Below are 18,282 nucleotides of genomic sequence, written 5' to 3'. Positions count from 1 at the left end.
AGCCAGATGTTCACCCACATTGGACATGCAGCTCCCCAACAGTGTACTTCCTTCTCAATGTTTCCTTTGAACAAAGGAAAGAACTAACAAATGTGCAAACACAAGGAAGCAGCAGGGGGTGGGAGGAAATAGAGCACCTAGTTCCCTGCTCTGGAGGCTCCAGGGGTGAACAGGACGAGGGGGACTGACCTCCATCCCAACAGGGCTTGAGGCCAGCTCCTTGCTGTCCCTGCTGTCTTCAGGCCGTCCTCTCCCTTCAAAATGGCTGCATCCCCCCTGCCACTCACAGAGCTCTTCTCAGCAACACCTGGGTAGGGAGCTTGGTAGAAATGCAGACTCAGGCCTCGCCCACACCTGCAGAACAGGAATCTGCAGGTTACATGTGGGGGAGTTCTGCTCTCAGACACCAGCATCTGCCTGTGAGTCTGGAGATTCATGCCCTATGTCTCCGTCTCCTCCTGAATGAAGGCACAGTCCCCTTTGCTGAGGACCGTAGCCCAGCTGGCCCCTCGGCCTCACCTTCTGACTCGCCAGCTCATGCTGCAGAGTGAGCCACTCACTGCCTTTGTCGCTGAGTTGCTGCTTCTGCCCAGAGCCCTCCCCAGAGTCCCAGCCTTACCAGCCCTCAAGACCCTCCCCAGTGTTTCCACTGAACCCATCCCTCTCTGGCCACTGCTGTCGGTGCCCATGACCCATTACAGCCCCTCTGCACAAAGGCGAGGCCACGTCAGCATCAGGGCTCTGAATCCCCAGCCCTGTCCGTGCCTGGCAAAGAGCAGCTATCCACCGAAGGTCCGCGAAGTAAGCGGGTGGGTATTCTCTGTCCCAAGCAGCCCTTAATCGGATGGTGAGATGCAGCCCCCACTCTGGAAACTGTGGAAAGAAAGGGCACAGCCCAGCCTCCTGCAGCCTTAATCTAGTTAAGAATAAACAGCTTTACGCATGAAAGTGACTTGAGAACAGGGGCCGAGAACCATGCGGCCAGTGCCGATGAATGCGGTGCACCCAAGGCTGAAATTAGGGGAAAAAATGTATTAACCTGGTGGCTTAAATCAAATCACAGCCACGTCTCTTTTCCGATTAGGTCCTTCCTTCATTCTGTTCCTCATCACACTGGAAGCGCTGCTACTACCAACGGCCCATCTTCCCTGCCGGTGAACTGGGATGTGGCTGAAAAATGACAGAGGCGCCGGAGTCCCCAGGAGGTGCAGCGGACAGCGCGGGGCTTGTGCCTCAGAACTGGCGCCTTTTCCTTCAGTTCAGGGGTTTCCATGCACTCAGTTACTGAAATGAGAAAATTCAAATATGCGCAAGGTTTGCATGGAATAGAAACGGTCCTTTCTCACCTGAAATCCTTGTTTTCAGGACGTTCAATGATCCAGACCTCTGCAAAAATGACTCCCCTGATTGTTGGCTAGGTGTGAGGGTCTCTCTGCACACCTGACACCCTCCCTTGTCTCTCCCTACATTGTCTGTTTGTCCAAGGATTCTGTCCTTGATGTGGCAAGGAAAGGCCCTTCCTGTCCACGTGCCCAGCCTTGTCCGCAGCTGCGGTCCCTCGTTCTGTCCTCCTGCAGCCCCAGCTCTTTGCAGTGACTCATACCCAGTAGATGCTGCTTCCCAGTCAGCCTCCGCAGTGCTCAGCCTTCTGCGTAGATCCCACACTTTTCTCCCTTCGCCTGGATAATTCCCCTCATCTTTATGACTCAGCTCAAGGACCACAGGCTTCGGAAGCTCTCACTGCTGTTTCGATGTGCTCTAATTACGCTCCCATATCAGTTGCTTCTTAGAATGAGAACCTCTCAAAGGCAGGATCCTATCAATGACCAGAGCATGAAAAAGAGACATTCAGTTAATATATTCAGAGTCTAGAGCCAGAGTCTTTCTTGCTTTCTGGTTCTTTCTGGAGACACTTCCGAGCCATCATGGTCAAGTACTTCATTCACGGGGTCTGAGGATGTGACTTCAAATCCCAACTCGGCCACTTGCTGTCTCTGTGACCTTGGCCACTCTCCTAGCCTGTCTGTGTTCAGTTTATCATTCTCAAAAGAGGATAAATAGCCGTGCCATCCCATAGGTCACTGAGAGAATGCAATGAGACGCTGTGTAGGAAGTGCTCTGTACAGTGATGGACAGGTGCCCACTTATGGAACCAATGTCAATTGAGGACCTGCCGTGACTGCCACGACCACTCCTGTTACTATTACTACCACTGTTAGTAGCAGCAGCACCAGTACTCCTACAACATGAGATAGCGTAGTATGAATAAATGGCTCGCCAGAGAATAGGAGATGGGATGTTAATGGTTTTACCTCTTGGGACCACCGCATCAGTAGCTAAAAATAATGGAGAAAACCTGGTCGTGAGATTCAAAGCATAAAGGGAGAATCAAGATTCAATATGTCAGTCTGAACTGAGGTAGGAAAACCTCCACTCCCATTTCCAACATGTAAGACATTGAGTAAAATGCAAGCCCTCCCCCAGTTATAAATATATAGCAAAGCTTAAAACAAAGAGATCATTTTAAAGAGATGCATACTACATAAGAAAGAGGTTGAGGCTTGGGAGATGGAGCGAGGAGGTCCAACGTGGTCTAATATGAGTTTCAGAAGGAGACACAGTGAATTGGAGAAGAAATATTCTCAGAGATCATGGCTATGAATATTCTAGAACAGAGAAAGATAAAAGTTTTCAGCTAAGAGAAGTACAATTTATTCCAAGCAGGATAAATGCAAACAAACCCACAACAAGACATATTTTAATGAAATCGCAAAATGTCAAAGAAAAAACCTTAAAGGCTATGAGAGAGAAGAGGTGAAGGCATATTTATGATCAACCAAAAGGGATTCCTGGAACAATATAGTAATTCATCCAAACTGCTGAGGAAAAATAATGTTCAAGCTAGAATTCTATACCCAGCCAGACTGCCATCCAAGAGGGACAAAAATCAAGATTTTTCAGATATACAGGGATTGAGAGAGATTACTGATCCCAACCCTCACTGAAAGAACTAACAAATGATGTAATTCAGCAAGGAGAAAAAACCCAGGGGAAAAGAGTTAGAATTCAGGAAACAAAAAGGGTGCATTGATTGATAAAATATGCTTGTAAATATAATTTAGTACTAACTATATAAAAAAAAAATCCCACTAACTTTCTATGCCTACAAAAAGGAGCCAAAATAAATCCTTACAGAATAATTAAAGAAAAGATGAGTTCAATGCTTCAAGCATGGGAAGATCTTGGTCATGCACAAAAGGAAGATGGATATTCTGAATGTCTCCATAATTTCTGGAATTTTTAAATTTAATTCTGTGTTTATAACTTTAAGTACTCACTAAAATGTTTGAAATATAATTAATCATTACCAGGCCTGCTGAGACATAAATGAGAAAGGTGTCAATCCAACAGACAGCAAAAAAAGGATGAAAAAAAAAAGGAAAACAAAGAATAGTAAAATCAAAATAAGATGATAGAAGTAAGTACAATATTATAGTAATCAATTATAATAAATGCAAATGTATTCAAAAACAGATTATAAGATTGGAATATAAATGGAATTTATATGAATATATATATATAGGAAAGCTATAATAAAAGCATAGGATACTAATTATAACAAAACCACTATAGCAATATTAATATCATGTGAAATTAAATTTAAGAAAGTTGATGGTTGAACTGGAGAAGCATTTCCGTTTAAGCCAAGGATAAGGCATGACTGATGGCAATCAGTGTTGCTATTCAGCATTTCCCTGGATGCTGTAATCTGTGCTGTAAAAAAAATAATAGATAGACAATGGAAGGAGATAAAATTGTGGTTATTTGCAAATTACACAATTGTCCAGGAATCTGGACAATTGATTAAAGCTTAGAAGAGACATCCTCAGAGTTCCTGGATACAGTGATCAACATGTAAAAACAGAGTAGTTGAGTGTAGAACCAAATTTTAAAAAAAATTTTTTTGGCCACATTGGGTCTTTGTTGCTGTGCATGGGCTTTCTCTAGTTTCGGTGAGCAGGGGCTACTCTTCGTTGCAGTGTCTTCTCTTGTTGTGGAGCACGGGTTCTAGGGCATGTGGGTTTCAGTAGTTGTGGCACGTGGGCTCAGTAGTTGTGGTTCGCGGGCTCTACAGCGCAGGCTCAGTAGTTGTGACTCACGGGCTTAGTTGCTCCTCAGCATGTGGGATCTCCCCAGACCAGGGCTTGAAGCCATGTCCCCTGCATTGGCAGGCGGATTCTTAAACACTGCACCACCAGGGAAGTCCTAGAACCAACATTTGAAAAACCCATAGCATTCCCATGTGCCATAAAATAGCAAAGAAATGTGATAGAGAAAAAAATCCCATTCACAATAATGACAAAAACTATGTTACCTAGGAATAAATGTAATAAAAGATGCACAAGAATTTTTATGAAGAAATTACAAAATTTATTGAAGGACATAATAAAAGACCTGAATAAATAAAGGGATTTTCATGGATGGGTAGACTTAATATCATAAAAATTAAAATTCTCTCCAAATTAATTAATAAATCCAATGGTATCTCAATCAAAATCCCAATAGTATTGTTAGTGAAAATTGACAAACCAATTCCAAAATTCATGTGAGAGAGTAAAAGTCCAAGAATGATTTTAAAGCAAGTAAGTTTATGGATGGGGTGCTTGAATACCAGAAGTCAAGAAGTATTATGAAAACATAGGAAATAAAACTGGACTATACTGGTGCAGCAAATTACAAATATCACAAATGGATCAGTAGAACAGCAACAAAAAAGCCCTACAGAATAGCCCTGAAACAGGGTGATGTATATATGGGAATTTAATGAATTATAAAGGTTGTGTTACAAATCAGTGAAGAATGGGTGGATGGCTTAATATAGGAACTTTTCATCAGAAAAGAAAATAATTAGATTCCCTCCCTTACTCTATTCAATATAATGAATTCCACATGATTGAAGACAGAAATGAGAATTTTTTTAAAGTCCTCAAAACTTCTTAAAAGAATTATAGGATATTTTCATTATGACCTAAGAATAAGTAATAATTTCTTAGACAAGACCCAAAGAAAGTAACACCTAAAGCAAAGATTGATGAAAGTAACTACAACAAATGAAAAACTTTGGTACCAAATAAATAAATAAGCAAATAAACAACATAATGAAAAGAAATGTGACAGCAGGCATGGAACAATTCACAGTACATAGAAAAAGCACTAGCATCCAGATTTGCAAATAACCTGTAGCAATCAATTAGGAATAAAGTAAAGTATACAACAGAAAAATGGACGATGGATGTGAACTTCAAGTCGCCAAGGAGGATTCCCAGGTAGTCAACAGCAGGGAAAGATGTATAAACTCAGAAGCACTAGGGAAATGTAAGTTAAACGACAGATACCACTGCACACATTACAAAAGCAAATCAGCAGTGCGAGGGCTGATGAGGATGTGGACCCTGGGGACGAGGCCACTTACTGTGAAGCAGGAAGTCATTGTTTCAGCACCGTGGACAGCAGCTCGGCAAAACCAGCGAGGGTGAAAATGTGGGCGTCCCCTCTCTCCCGGAAATTCCACTTCTATTCCTCCAGACCCAGAAAGCCCTTCTTATTACAAACACTGTATAACACCCCTTTACTATCCTGACATGAAAATCATAGGCACTATAACCTAACCAGCACATATTGTTTTTAAAAAATCAATATAATGCCCTATCTATAATATGAAGTAGAAATAAAAGGAGAGGAATTTATAGTAGGACAGTATGTAATTCCATATATTCATGCTCAGGCACAGAGAAGTGAAAGACTCAATGAAGGTGTCAGATGCTTTTACTTTCTTAGAATGAGTAAGTTTGTATTTGAAATATTTAGCTGAATATTGTCTACACCTTGCATACAACATTCTGAAATAAGACTAAGTAAAAACACTGGCATGTATGTGTGTGTTTGATCGTTGTCAATAGTGGTGTAAGTACAGACTAGCAGAGCTGCATTGTGTGGTTGCCTAGGAGAGAGGATGATATGCTGCACAAGCCATAGGGGGTGATATTTATAAACCCTCCAATATGGTAGCACTGTTCAAAGACCATCGGTGACATGATCACCTGAAATGGTGAAGGACTCTTGGTAAAGTTCTGAATAAAATACACTTCAATCTAAGCTCTATTTACAAGGTAGTTACATTCCTGGAAAATTCAGCATGCATGTTCAGCTTATATTCCATCCATGCAAAAATATTTTTATTCAAATATTAAATTGGGTAAACAGATTCCCCTGCTTGAATGCTCAGATGGGACATTGGAAAGTTGTGTGAGATACAAAGCAATTCTTCATGTCCATGCTGACCCACAGATTGTAGGGTGTCTAACACCCCTGGCCGCTAACCCCTCAATGCCATTACTGTGATTCCAAGCACTGTGAAAGCACAAAGTGGGTGATGGCAGGGATGGCAATGCCCCACTGAGCACCAGGGGCCAAGGTGTCCCTCAGGTGTGTGCACAGGAGACCATGAACTTGGCTGCTTAGTGTTTGTGACAGTGAAAATGACCACATGTGATGGACCACCATGGTTAAAATAAGTAAACTCAGAGATATTTGCTTCCAGTAATGATGGCTCAGTAATTATTACCAACTTTTCTGCTAAAACTGTATAAAATACTGAAAACAACCTCTTAAAAGGATTGAACAATGGAGCAGAATAGAGAGTTCAGAAATTGACCCATACAAATATAGTCGAGTTTTACTAAGTGCAAAAACATTCGCCTTTGCAATGGAGAATTTCTACAAATGGTGTTGAAACAATGGACATCGATATGCAAAAATTGAATCTTGACCCTTACCTCACGTTACACAAAAATTAACTCAAAATGATAGACATGAAAGTGAAATGTAAACGTACAAAACTTCTAGAAGAAAACATAGGAGAAAATCTTTGTGACCTTGGGTTAGTCTAGGAGTCAACCGTGGTCCATAAGCCTAACCCAGTCCAAGGACAGTTTTATATGACCCTTGAGCTAGGAATGGCTTTGCATTTTTAATTGCTTGTAAAAAAAAAAAAAAAAACAAACCCACACACCAAAAAAAACCCCCAAAACCAAGTATATGTGATTGAGATAAAGATCATGTGTCCACAAAGACTGTAACATTCATTATCTATCCCTTTTCAGAAATAGTTTGCCAACCCCTTAACTTGGCAAAGTTTTCTTTGACGTGACACCAAAAGCATAAAACAGAAAAGAAAAACATTAAGTTGGATTTTATCAAAACTAAAATTTTTGCTCTGTGAAAGTCTATTAAGAGAATGAAAATATATTTCCATGAGAGATGTATTTGCATCTGGGAGAAAGTATTTGCAAATCTTCACTTCTGACAAAGAACTTGTATCCAGGATATATAAAGAACTGTCACAATTTAATAGTAAGAAAACTAATAAACCAATAAAAATGGACAAGAGATCTGAACAGACATTTTAGCTAAGAAAATATACTGGTGACAAATAAGCAGATGAAAATACACTGAATATCATTCACCGATAGAGATATGCAAATTAAAATTACCATAAGTTAACAATACATACCTATTAAAATATGCGTGTGTATACATACTTATCTGACAATACCAAGTCCTGACAAGGATACAGAGCACCTGGAACCCTCATTCATCGCTGGTGGGAATGCAAATGGTACAGCAGCAACTTTGGAAACACAGTTTGGTATTTTCCTAAGAAGTCAAGTGTGCACTTATAGTATGACCCAGCTATCCCGCTCCTAGGTCTTTTCCCAAGAAAAAATGAAAACCTATATTTCCACTAAACTTGTACGTGAATGTTTATTGCAATCATCAAAATCTGGAAGCCCCCAAATATCCTCCATCAGGTGGAGGAATAAACATGCTGGGTCCCTCCAAACTGCAGAGTCCCCCTCAGCACCACGCAGGAACGAGCTGGGTGCACGTGAGAGCATGGGTGAGTCCCAGAGGCATGATGCTAGCGAAGAAAACCAAACCCCAAATGCCACCTACTCTGTGATTCCATTTATACTGCATCCTAGAAAAAGCAAACGTAAATGGATGGAGAAGATGGTGGTTGCTGAGAGGTGGGTGTGGGGCAAGGGTTTGACCACAGAGCGGCAGAAGCAGGGAATTTCGGGGGTGGTGAGGATCCTAAAAGTGGTGAGGATTTTTCAAAACCTGTTCAACTGGACACAAAGCGTGAACGTTACTGTATGTTAAAAAAAATTTAAGCAAATGAAAATGTAGATGTTCAAACATCTGACTCATCAAATCTACTTAGAGGAATATAGAATCTTAGGGAAATCTGAAAGAGAAGTGTGCTGAGATAAACGTATGGAATTTTTACTGTGGTGTTGTTTAGAGCAGGGAAGGTCAAGCATAAATCCAAATATCAGGGGTCCATTTGAATACATTCTGATACAGCTACAAGATGTTCCTGAACTATATATGTAATGAATGATGTGGCTAGATTTCAAAGGGATATTTTGAACGAAAAATAAGTTTCAGAATACATACAGCAGGATAGAATGTTAATTATTAAAGCTTCATAGTAAATCTTGATTTATAATTCACTCTTATGTGATTTTTTAAAAACCGCAAGGCAATAGCACGCATTCTTCATTGATACATACATCACAGCGTTAATATAAAGACAAATGCTGGCAGTTCATCCTCACAGCTGAGAGAGGAATTTTTCTCTGGGCTTGAGGACAGCGAAGGAGACTTCAGCCTGATCAGAATTGTTCATTTCCTTCATATTTTAAATATCTGGAGCAAAAATGAGGAAATGTTAATTTGGGTGGGCGGATGTGGGTGTTTGTTTTTAACTCACCGCAAAAAGAAAAAAAAAAAGGATGAGCTATCAACTATCCCCAGTTCCCTTCCTGTCGGTGCAGAACTGATTTCCCTGTGTCTCTTGGCTCCAAGCCCATCCTTCCCTACTCTGCTCTGTGGCCCTGGGACTGGGATCGGCAAGCACAGTCCCCAGCCCCCTGGGCATCTGACTGCTCTTCATTTCTGCCAGTGGTAGACTGGAAGGCACAGCGGGAAGAAGGGATTCCAGAGCTCTTTGCTGGGCCTGTGGGCATCACACCAGCACAGTCAACCACCCACAGAGGCACTGGCAGAGCCAGGGTCTGAGCCCTGGCTGCTTGGAGGCCCTGCACCAGCTCTGCCCCAGGAGATTCCAACATCAGCCCACAGGCACTCCTCTGAGCTCTTCTGAGCTCCACCAGCCTAGGGAACACACTGCCTCTGTAGCTATCGCATCTGAGTCACCTCACCTCCCTCTGTCTGCCGCCTCAGCCTCCCAACACCCAGGTAACCACCTCCACGCCAGCTTCCCTCTGATTACCGCACCTGGATCCCGCTGATGCCCGGCCGCCACCATCTTCATGAAGGTTCTGACTTTGTCGGTTCCCACACTTTCCATACTTTTCTTAATATGCCTCTCTGGGCTTCAGGGAGCCCACCCACCTTCTCCACCAGCCCGGCTTCAGCTCACCGTCTTTCCTCCGCTTCCCCTGAGCCTGATGCTCCACAGACCCACACACTTCAATTCCATAAGAGCCAGTTTAGCAAAAATGCATTCACCCGGCATAGCAGCTTAGTGGGGTCTATGGGGGGACCAGAAAGGAACGTGACAGTTCTTACCTCCTGGGAACATCAGACCCACTGTGAAGACAGGCATGAAAGCAACAGCAAACAGGAATCTATCCTACAATGAGCATGAAACGACGGATGCCTTGTGTAACTGAAGCGTTGTGCTTCTCTGATAGGAAGAAACCAGACTAATCCAGAGTGGATTTGCTGGGCATCCAAAGCTGAGCCCAGCCCCAAGGCTAGACACACAGAGAGCAGAGGGAGGCCAGGTCAGGGTGTGGGACAGTGTGGGAAAAGGCACAGGGGGCTGACCCAGTGGGACTGGTCCAGGGAACCCTGAGCAGCACAACCAAACAAGATCGGGGGCTGGGGTGAGCAGTGGGGGAGGCTGGCTGTGGGGGCCCCTGAAGAGCACAAGCAGGATGACCAGAGATGATGAAGCTTCAAAGCCCTCTAGGCTGTAAAGTGCTGTGTCACGAGGGGCTTAAAGTGCTGTGAACGAGAAAGCTATTGTGTCCATAGAGGCTCTTTGTTGCAATCTCTTGGGCTAACAAGTTGCCTTCCTGGGAAACAGGGCACTGATCAAAAAGATCAGGCCTGTGGCACCTCCCCAGCTGTCGCCCTGACATCCAACCATCACAGACTACGGAGTTTACACCCTAAATGGTTTTACACTCACACTTCTCCCCATTGTTCCCCTCCACAGCCTGAGTCACCTTTACCTTTGACCTTGGAAACTGCAGTGGCCTGTGAACTGATCTCACTATGCCACTCTGTTCTCTCTCCCCCACTGTCCCTGGGATACAGCTGGACCCCTTGCTGTGATCTCTGATGGAGGCACTTTGGCTTCACCTGCCTGTCGAGCTCCCCTCCCTCCACGCTCTCCCTTGCTGGCCACCCTCCTGTCCCCTGCATGCCCTGCACTCTCTCCCATCCCAGGGCCCTTCAAGACTCTGAGGGTCCTCATCAATTGCTGCCCCACCTGCTCCCTTCTGGCCACACCCTCCCCCTCCCTCAGATCCAAGCCCAGGTGTCTTCAAGACCTCCTTCTCTGACCCTAAGGCAGGTCCTTCATTTGCTTTCCCAACAGATGTCGTGCCCTCCTTGGAAGGAACCTGAGTTTTCATTTTAACAAAATTCCACACTCAGTTATGATAAAAATTCTTAGAAAGCTAGGAGTAGAGGGAACCTCCTCAATTTGATAAAGGACCTCTACCAAAAAAAAAAAAAAAATCTACATCTAACATCTACATCAGCCAGCATCATAATTAATGGTGAAATAATGTATACTATCCCCCTGATATCGGGAACAAGATGAGGATGTCCACTCTCACCAGTGCTGGTCAACATGGTAGTGGAGGTCTAGCCAGAGAGATAAGACAAGAAAAGGAAACAGAAGGCCATATGCATCAGAAAGAAACAAACAAACAAAACTGGATCTATTTGTAGACAACATGAGGGTGTAAATACAGAATCCCAAGGAATCTACTAATTTAAAAAAAAAAAAAGGAGAAGAAGATGATGAAGAAGGAAAAAAACTCCTAGAACTAATAGGTGTGTTCAGCAAGGTCATAAGCTACAAGATCAACATACAAAAATAAATGTATTTCTAAATATTAACAATGAATATGTGGAAAGTGATATTAAAAACACAAAACCATTTATAATTGCTCAAAAAAATGAAGTATGTGTAAATCTAATAAAACATGTATAAGAACTGTATGCTGAAAGCCACACAATGCTGATGAAGGAAATTTTAAAAGATCTAAGTAAATGGAGAGATATACCATGTTCATGGATTGGAAGATTCAACATACTAAAGACATGAATTTTCCCCAAATTGATATGCAAGTTTAACACAATTCCTATCAAAATCACAGGAAGATTATTTTTTGTAGATATAAATAAGATCATTCTCAAATTTATATGGAAAGTCAAATAAACTAGAATAACTAAAGCAATTTTGAAAAAGAAGGATGAACCAGAGGAATCAGTTTACCTGATTTCAAGACTTACTGCGCAGCTATGGTAATCAAGGCTGTGTGGTATTGGCAGAAGGAAGGGAAGCATAGATTAATGGGACAGAGTAGAGAATCCAGAAATAGACCTTCACAAATATACTCAACTGATTTTTGACAGAAACACAAAAGCAATTCCATAGGGGAAGGACAGTCTCTTCAACAATGGTGCTGGAGCACTTGAATATCCTCAGGCAAAAAGCAAACAAACAAACAAAAAACCCTCAACCTACTCCTCACACCTTACATAAATATTAAATCAAAACGGATCACAGATTTAAATGTAAAGTGCAAAACTATGAAACTTTTTGAAGAACACATAGGAGAAAATCTTCCAGACCTATGGTTTGGTGAACAGTTCTTAGACATGACACAAAAAGCATGATACATAAAAGAAAAAATTAACAAATTGGACCTCATCAAAATTAAAAACTTGTGCTCTGCAAACAGCTCTGTTAAGGGGATGAAAAGATAAGCTATGGACTGGAGCAAAACCACATATCTAATAAAGGACTCATTTCTAAAGTATATAAGAAACTCTCAAAATTTAACAGTAAGAAAACCAAAAATTCAATTAGAAAATGGCAAAAAAAAGTGAAGAAACTGTTCCCTAAAGAGGGTATACAGATGGTGAATAAGCACTTAAGGAGATGTTCAACATCACTAGCTGTTGGGGAAATGCAAATTAAGGCCACAACGAGAAATCACTACATACCTATTAGGATAGTTAAAATTATATACACAATGTATGTACACACACAGTAGCAAATGCTGGTGAGGATGCAGAGAATCTGCATCTCAGGCACTTCTGGCGGGAATGTAAGACAGTACAGCCACCCTGGGGTATCGTTCGGCAGTTCCTAAAAAAACCTAATCAAACATTGACCATACAACCCAGCAATTGCACTCTTGGGCATTTATCCCAGAGAACTGAGAACTTGTGTCCATATAGAAACCTGTATATGATTGTTTATAGCAGCTTTGTTTGTAATTGCCCCAAACTGGAAACAACCAAAATGACCCTCTATATGTGAAGGTTTAAACAAACTCTGGCCAGTCCACTCCACGGAACACTGTTCAGGTATAAAAAGACACAAACTGTTGATGCACGCAGCAGCTTGGATGGATCCCAGTGACATTATGCTGAGTAAAAATAAGCCAACCTCTAAAGGTCAAATACTACATGAAGAATATAACATTCTTGAAATGACAAAATCATAGAGATGGAAAGCAGATTAGTGGTTGCCAGGGGTCGGGCAGTGGTCGGGATAGGCATGCGTGTGCTCTAGGGGCGGCAGGGGGGAAGGCTTTGTGGTGCTGGAGCCGTCCTGTATCCAGATCGCAGTGGGGGTCACACAGGGGTACATGTGTGATTAGATGTTGATTAGATGTTGAAGAGCTCCGTGCATCTGATTCCAATATCAAGCTCCTGCTTTTGATGGAGTACTCCGTGTCTTCATTATTCCACGTATATAATCGCGTAAGACACAACCATTGGAGTAAACTGAGTAAAGGGGACATGGGACCTCTCTGTACTATCTTTGCAACTTCCTATGACTCTATAATGATTTCAAAATAAAGCAGTTTTTAAAAAATGTTAATTGTAGAAATATAGAGAGAGACATTGTTTGAACAACCTTTGTTCAGCCCACTGATGTGATGACTGTCCCGTTTTCTTTCCACCCGAACAAAGGAGGTTCTGGAGCCTGAATCTGGGGGGTTTTTGGGGTGTTTGCTTTGGCAGCCAGACAGGCGGTGGGGGAAGAATCCTGTGTCTGGATCCCGAAGCTTAGGTTTCCTCATTATCTGGCACCTTCTGGATCTGGCGCTCCGTGTCCTGTCCACGCGGTGCGGATGGAGATGATGTGAAGATGAAGTGGAATCAAGGCTGTAACACATTTTGCAAATTGTAAGCTCCTGAATCAATGCAGGAGGGTTGTTCCTGCATCCCTGGCGTTTCTCCAACAGACCAAGAGCTCCCTGGAGGCAGGGCTGTGTTGTCGTGTCCTGCTGGGATCCTCAGGGAAACTGGAGGAAAGTGCCTGGAACTAAGGCAGAGCAGGGGTCAGGGAGGAGGGACGTGAGGGGTGTCATCTTGCTTCTTCTGGCTGGACGGCTCCCTGCAGCCAGGAGGCCCAGTGCCCCCACCTCTGTTCCCTGGGCTCCGGAATGGCAGTCATAGGTGGCGTGTGACAGCCACGGCCTTTCAGAGCCGGGAAGGGCGAACAGGACAGCTGGAGGCCTCCCGCTGCGTGGTTTCATAATTAGAAGCAAAAATCAAAGAAAACCCACTGCAGCGATGGCTTCAAACAGGGCGGTTTTGAAATCAGCCCACGTTAGGGCTTGTCAGCCAGGATGCTGATTAGAAAGAAAGGTGAGTGTGTGTGCGAGAGAGAGAGTATGTGTGTGTATGTGTGTGCGCGCGCGTGCACAAACATTGGCATCGGTAGTCTTTGAATTTTCCCCTGAATTGCTGGCGCTGTCTCAGAGTGTCTCTGAGGAAACCTTCTGTTGAGTGTCATTGACTTGCAGCTTGAGACCCGTTAGGCTCTTCCAAGCCGGCCCAGAGCCCGAATCTCAGTGGACGTTCCTGTCACCTCGCAGGACAGCAGGAGCAGGTGGCAGTGAAGGATTCCCTCCTTCCCGGCACGTGGCGGGGGTGGCTGTTAGCTCCATCCATCAAAGGCTGAAGAGCTGGTCAGGGCAGAGGGCGCGCCTCCAGGGGAGTCCAAGTGCCAGGGTCGCTCGGGGAAAAAGGTGCTCCTTCTGGAAGCGGGGGCGTGTCGGGAAGGCTCACTCCCAGAAGAGTGGCTTTGAGCTGTGCTGCTGGGGAGTGGGGACAAGCCCCCAACCCCACCCGCCCTGGTGCAGAGCGGGAAGCAGGAAGACCCTCGTTTCCTCCTCTGACAGGGGCAAAGCAAAGCAAGCTCTGCAGGGTCCCCAGTGCAGTTCAACGTCATCAACCCCCCGCCCCCTCTCCCCTCCCGGGAGCCACCCCGGGCCACCCACGCGGCCGCTGGCTGGCTCAGGATGCAGCCCAGGCTTCCGGGTGGGCATCCCTGGGCAGGCCCGGGCAGCGCCTTCCCCAGAGCCGTGCTCTCTCTGAGCCCTGTGAGTGGGCTCAAGGCACAGGCCCGGGTGATGGCCTCGGTCCCACTGCCAGGAGCCCCTGCTGACAGCCCTCACCAGCAGCCAAGAGACTGCGGTGGGGCAGGTGTCACCATTCCAGGAAGCGGCCAAGGGGCAAAGCAAATTATCAGGGTCCTCTCGCAGCCCTGGAATTTGCTGGAAACAAGATAAGCAGAGGTGGTCCTGCCAGGCTGAGGGACCCCAGATCCCCGTGGTGCTGGGACCCATGGGTTTCCGCAGGGTTGGGGAGGTAAACTTGATCTCTCTGGGCCTTCGATGCCTCGTGGCTGAGCCCAGAGCCCCAGCCTGCAGTCTGCCAGCAATGTCAGCGCCACCCTTTAGGAATGAAGCTGCCAGCCAGCAAGGAGCGGGATGGGAGGCCTGAGAGACGTCTGATGGGCTCCCTGCCGAGATCCATCAGTTGTCCCAGTATGATTTCTTAATCATTTTGCAAGTAATTAGCTGGTGTCCTCATTAGCACGCGGGCACTCCGTTAAAAGTTTCAGGGAGCAGGCAGCTGCACTGGGGGAAACTCAAATTGGGTGATTTTTAATTACAGACGAACCCGCCAGGGACAGATGCCTTGTCAGTTTTGCCACCTGTTTATTCATTTTTCACCACTTCCTGGAAATGAAAAGAAAAATGCTTGTCACTCACCTTTGCGCTTGTCCCGAGAGACAGAAAAGGACAAAGGGAATGGGGACTCACTGAATGAGTGTCAGCACAGCTTGGCTGGTGGTGGGACCCTGGGGAGGAAGCAGGTGTGTATCACCGGGAAGAGAGGCTCCCTGGAGGGGTGGTCAGCAGAGCCCCAAAGGCGTGGGCTGTGTGCGCACACATTTGTGCATGTGTGTTCATGTGTGCGGATGTGTGTGCGTGCTGGCACCAGGCCACTGGTAACAAGTGTGGTTAGGGAATATCACAAAACCACACAAAGAAACAGGGCTTTATCCTTTCATAATCAGGGAAGCTGGGAAAGGCATATTCCTTTAACTGAATACTCACTACACACACTTAGGTATCAAAGATTATCAGGCGCCCTGTTAAGTTTCACTTTACAAACCATTTCTGCAGCGTCATTATTAAAACTTGACTTTTACAACAACCTAAACCTCTCACCAGGCTGGACCACTGGGGAATGCAGCCTAGGAACCCCCGGTTTATTCTAAACCTACTATGTGTCGGACACTGTAGACCCAACATTTTATCCAACCCTCCCCGGAACCCTGAGAGGGTCACGTCCATCTGGTGAGATGGTCATTGGAGGTCAAAGAAGTGGCCTGTGCAGGTCACTCTGCAATGGGCAGAATTTCTTCCCAGAACTTCAGATAGACAGCTCTGCACCCCACTACCCCGCCCCTAAAGCAGTAGAGGCTGGGAGAGGAAGCCGCCCGGCTTTCCTGCCTTTTGTCTCCACCCGGCATGAGAGGAGGACAGAACTGTCCCTCGGCTGAGCAGGGAGCAGGGTCTCCAGGGCGGTGGCGAGGGCTCACACCCGCCTTTGCGGGCTCCTGCTTCCTGGCGGAGCGGCCTCGCAGCCTGCATCCACGCTGGCCATACCAACGGCCCGACGTTCCCCAAGGCCTGAGCTGTCCAGCGTGGCAGCCACTAGCCAGACGTGGGGCTTAAGCTAAAATTAATGAAGTTTAGATGTAATCAAGATTCGGTTCCTCGGTGGGACGGAACACATTGCAGGTGCTCAGTGGCCCCATGCTGGACACTGCAGAGAACTCGCCACCGTCCAGGAAGCTCTCTGCACAGTACTGCCCTGTGGCAGGGCCAAGCAGCCGATATTTAGGCCTTGCAGGCTGTACAGATGGTCACGGCCCCCAGCTCCACGGGGGCAGAGAAAAGCCATCCTACACAGGACGCCCACAAGTGGGTGTGGAGGAGCGCTGGGGAAGCCTGACTCACAAAACAGGCGCTGGACCAGGTTTGGCCCCTGGGCTGTTGGTCAGTCCCTGCTCTCGGCGGTGGTCACTCACAGTACCAGAAAGTGGAAAATAGAAACGGTTGAGACACACAGATTCGAAATTAACTTTCACTTCCTAGAATATTCAAGTGGAGAAACCCTCTGAAAATGTATCTACACACACTCTTTCTTGTACTTTTGAGGATGTTCTCCAGTGAAACAAAGGAATCAAGCGAGACAGAGGGGTCACGGGAAACTGGGGAGGGGGTCACGCCAGAGAGCAGGTCCCTGGACGTCGAACCCCCATGGGCATCCAGGGCCGCTCTCCAGACAGAGCGGGAGGTGGGAAGCCCTGTAAAGCAGGTGTCTGGGGAATAAAAAGCAGGCGGGGACTCAACAGAATCCTTTCATGGATGAAGATTTTGAAAATAAAAAGTGATGAAGATGTGTTAAAGGTAACAGAGAAAAGACAAGTAGAAATTCTAGGGAGAACAAAACACTCTCCATGTGCCCACCCCACGCGATTTCTGAAGACAGTATTTATTTATTTATTTTTATAAATTTATTTCTTTATATTTTTGGCTGTGTTGGGTCTTCATTGCTGCACGCAGGCTTTCTCTAGTTGCGACGAGCAGGGACTACTCTTCGTTGCAGAGCATGGGCTTTAGGCATGCGGGCTTTGGTACTTGTGGCATGTGGGCTCAGTATTTGCGGTGCACGGGATTAGTTGCTCCGCGGCATGTGGGATCTTCCCAGACCAGGGTTCAAACCTGTGTCCCCTGCATTGACAGGCAGATTTTTAACCACTGCACCACCAGGAAGTCCTGAAGACGGTATTTAAATGGCCATAACTGTGGGAGAACTGTTTACTGATTTTCAAGTTTGAGAACCAGGCTGGAGGCAAAGCACAGGGACTTAATTACAGTCCTACAACCACTTGTGAACTGTGCTACCTTTAGCCCTGGCAGAAGTTAGCAGTAGAAAGGGGAGGTGCTCTGAGGGGGGTGGGCGTCATCATTTTCTAGACTGGGGAGTCCGGCAACGTCCTCTATATTTGGTGGAAAAGACACAAAGCGTCAGTCCATGATGTGAAGTTACAGGAATTAAATATAGACATCTTGATTGGAGTGAGGTGAGGTGATGAGATAAATCCTTACCTACTATTGTCAGAGGGCAATTGACAATGCATAAAACTGAAAACAAAAATTATAAATAGTGATAGAAGAATTTCATTTGCAATATGAATGCAATTATTAGAAGAGTCAGCTAAAAGGATTCAAAGAGGTTAGCTCAAGGTGGGGAGGGGTTAAAGAGGGGTGGGTCGAGGGCAGCTATTTTTATTAGAAACTCATCTCTTCCATTGTTATCTATTTTACAAATGAAGGTATCGTATCGATTAAATTCTAGCTACTTAATAAGATGAAATGAGCTTCTCTAGCTTGTAGGAGGTGGTGGGGAGACTTAAAGACAGTCTATGCAGCACGCTGGCGGCTGGTGCAGGGCTGGGTGAGGGTGACTGTGGGACCTTGTTTGTCCAGGGGTCTCCGCTCAACGCTGTTTCCCTGGCATGTTTGTCAATTGTCCCTGTTTTCTCTCAGAAATGCTCCAGTTTGG

The sequence above is a fragment of the Balaenoptera borealis genome (assembly GCF_965194805.1).
Source record: "Balaenoptera borealis genome assembly, chromosome: 17".
Lineage (NCBI taxonomy): Eukaryota > Metazoa > Chordata > Mammalia > Artiodactyla > Balaenopteridae > Balaenoptera > Balaenoptera borealis.
The sequence above is the reverse complement of the archived record's forward strand: the minus strand, read 5'-3'. Positions refer to the sequence as shown.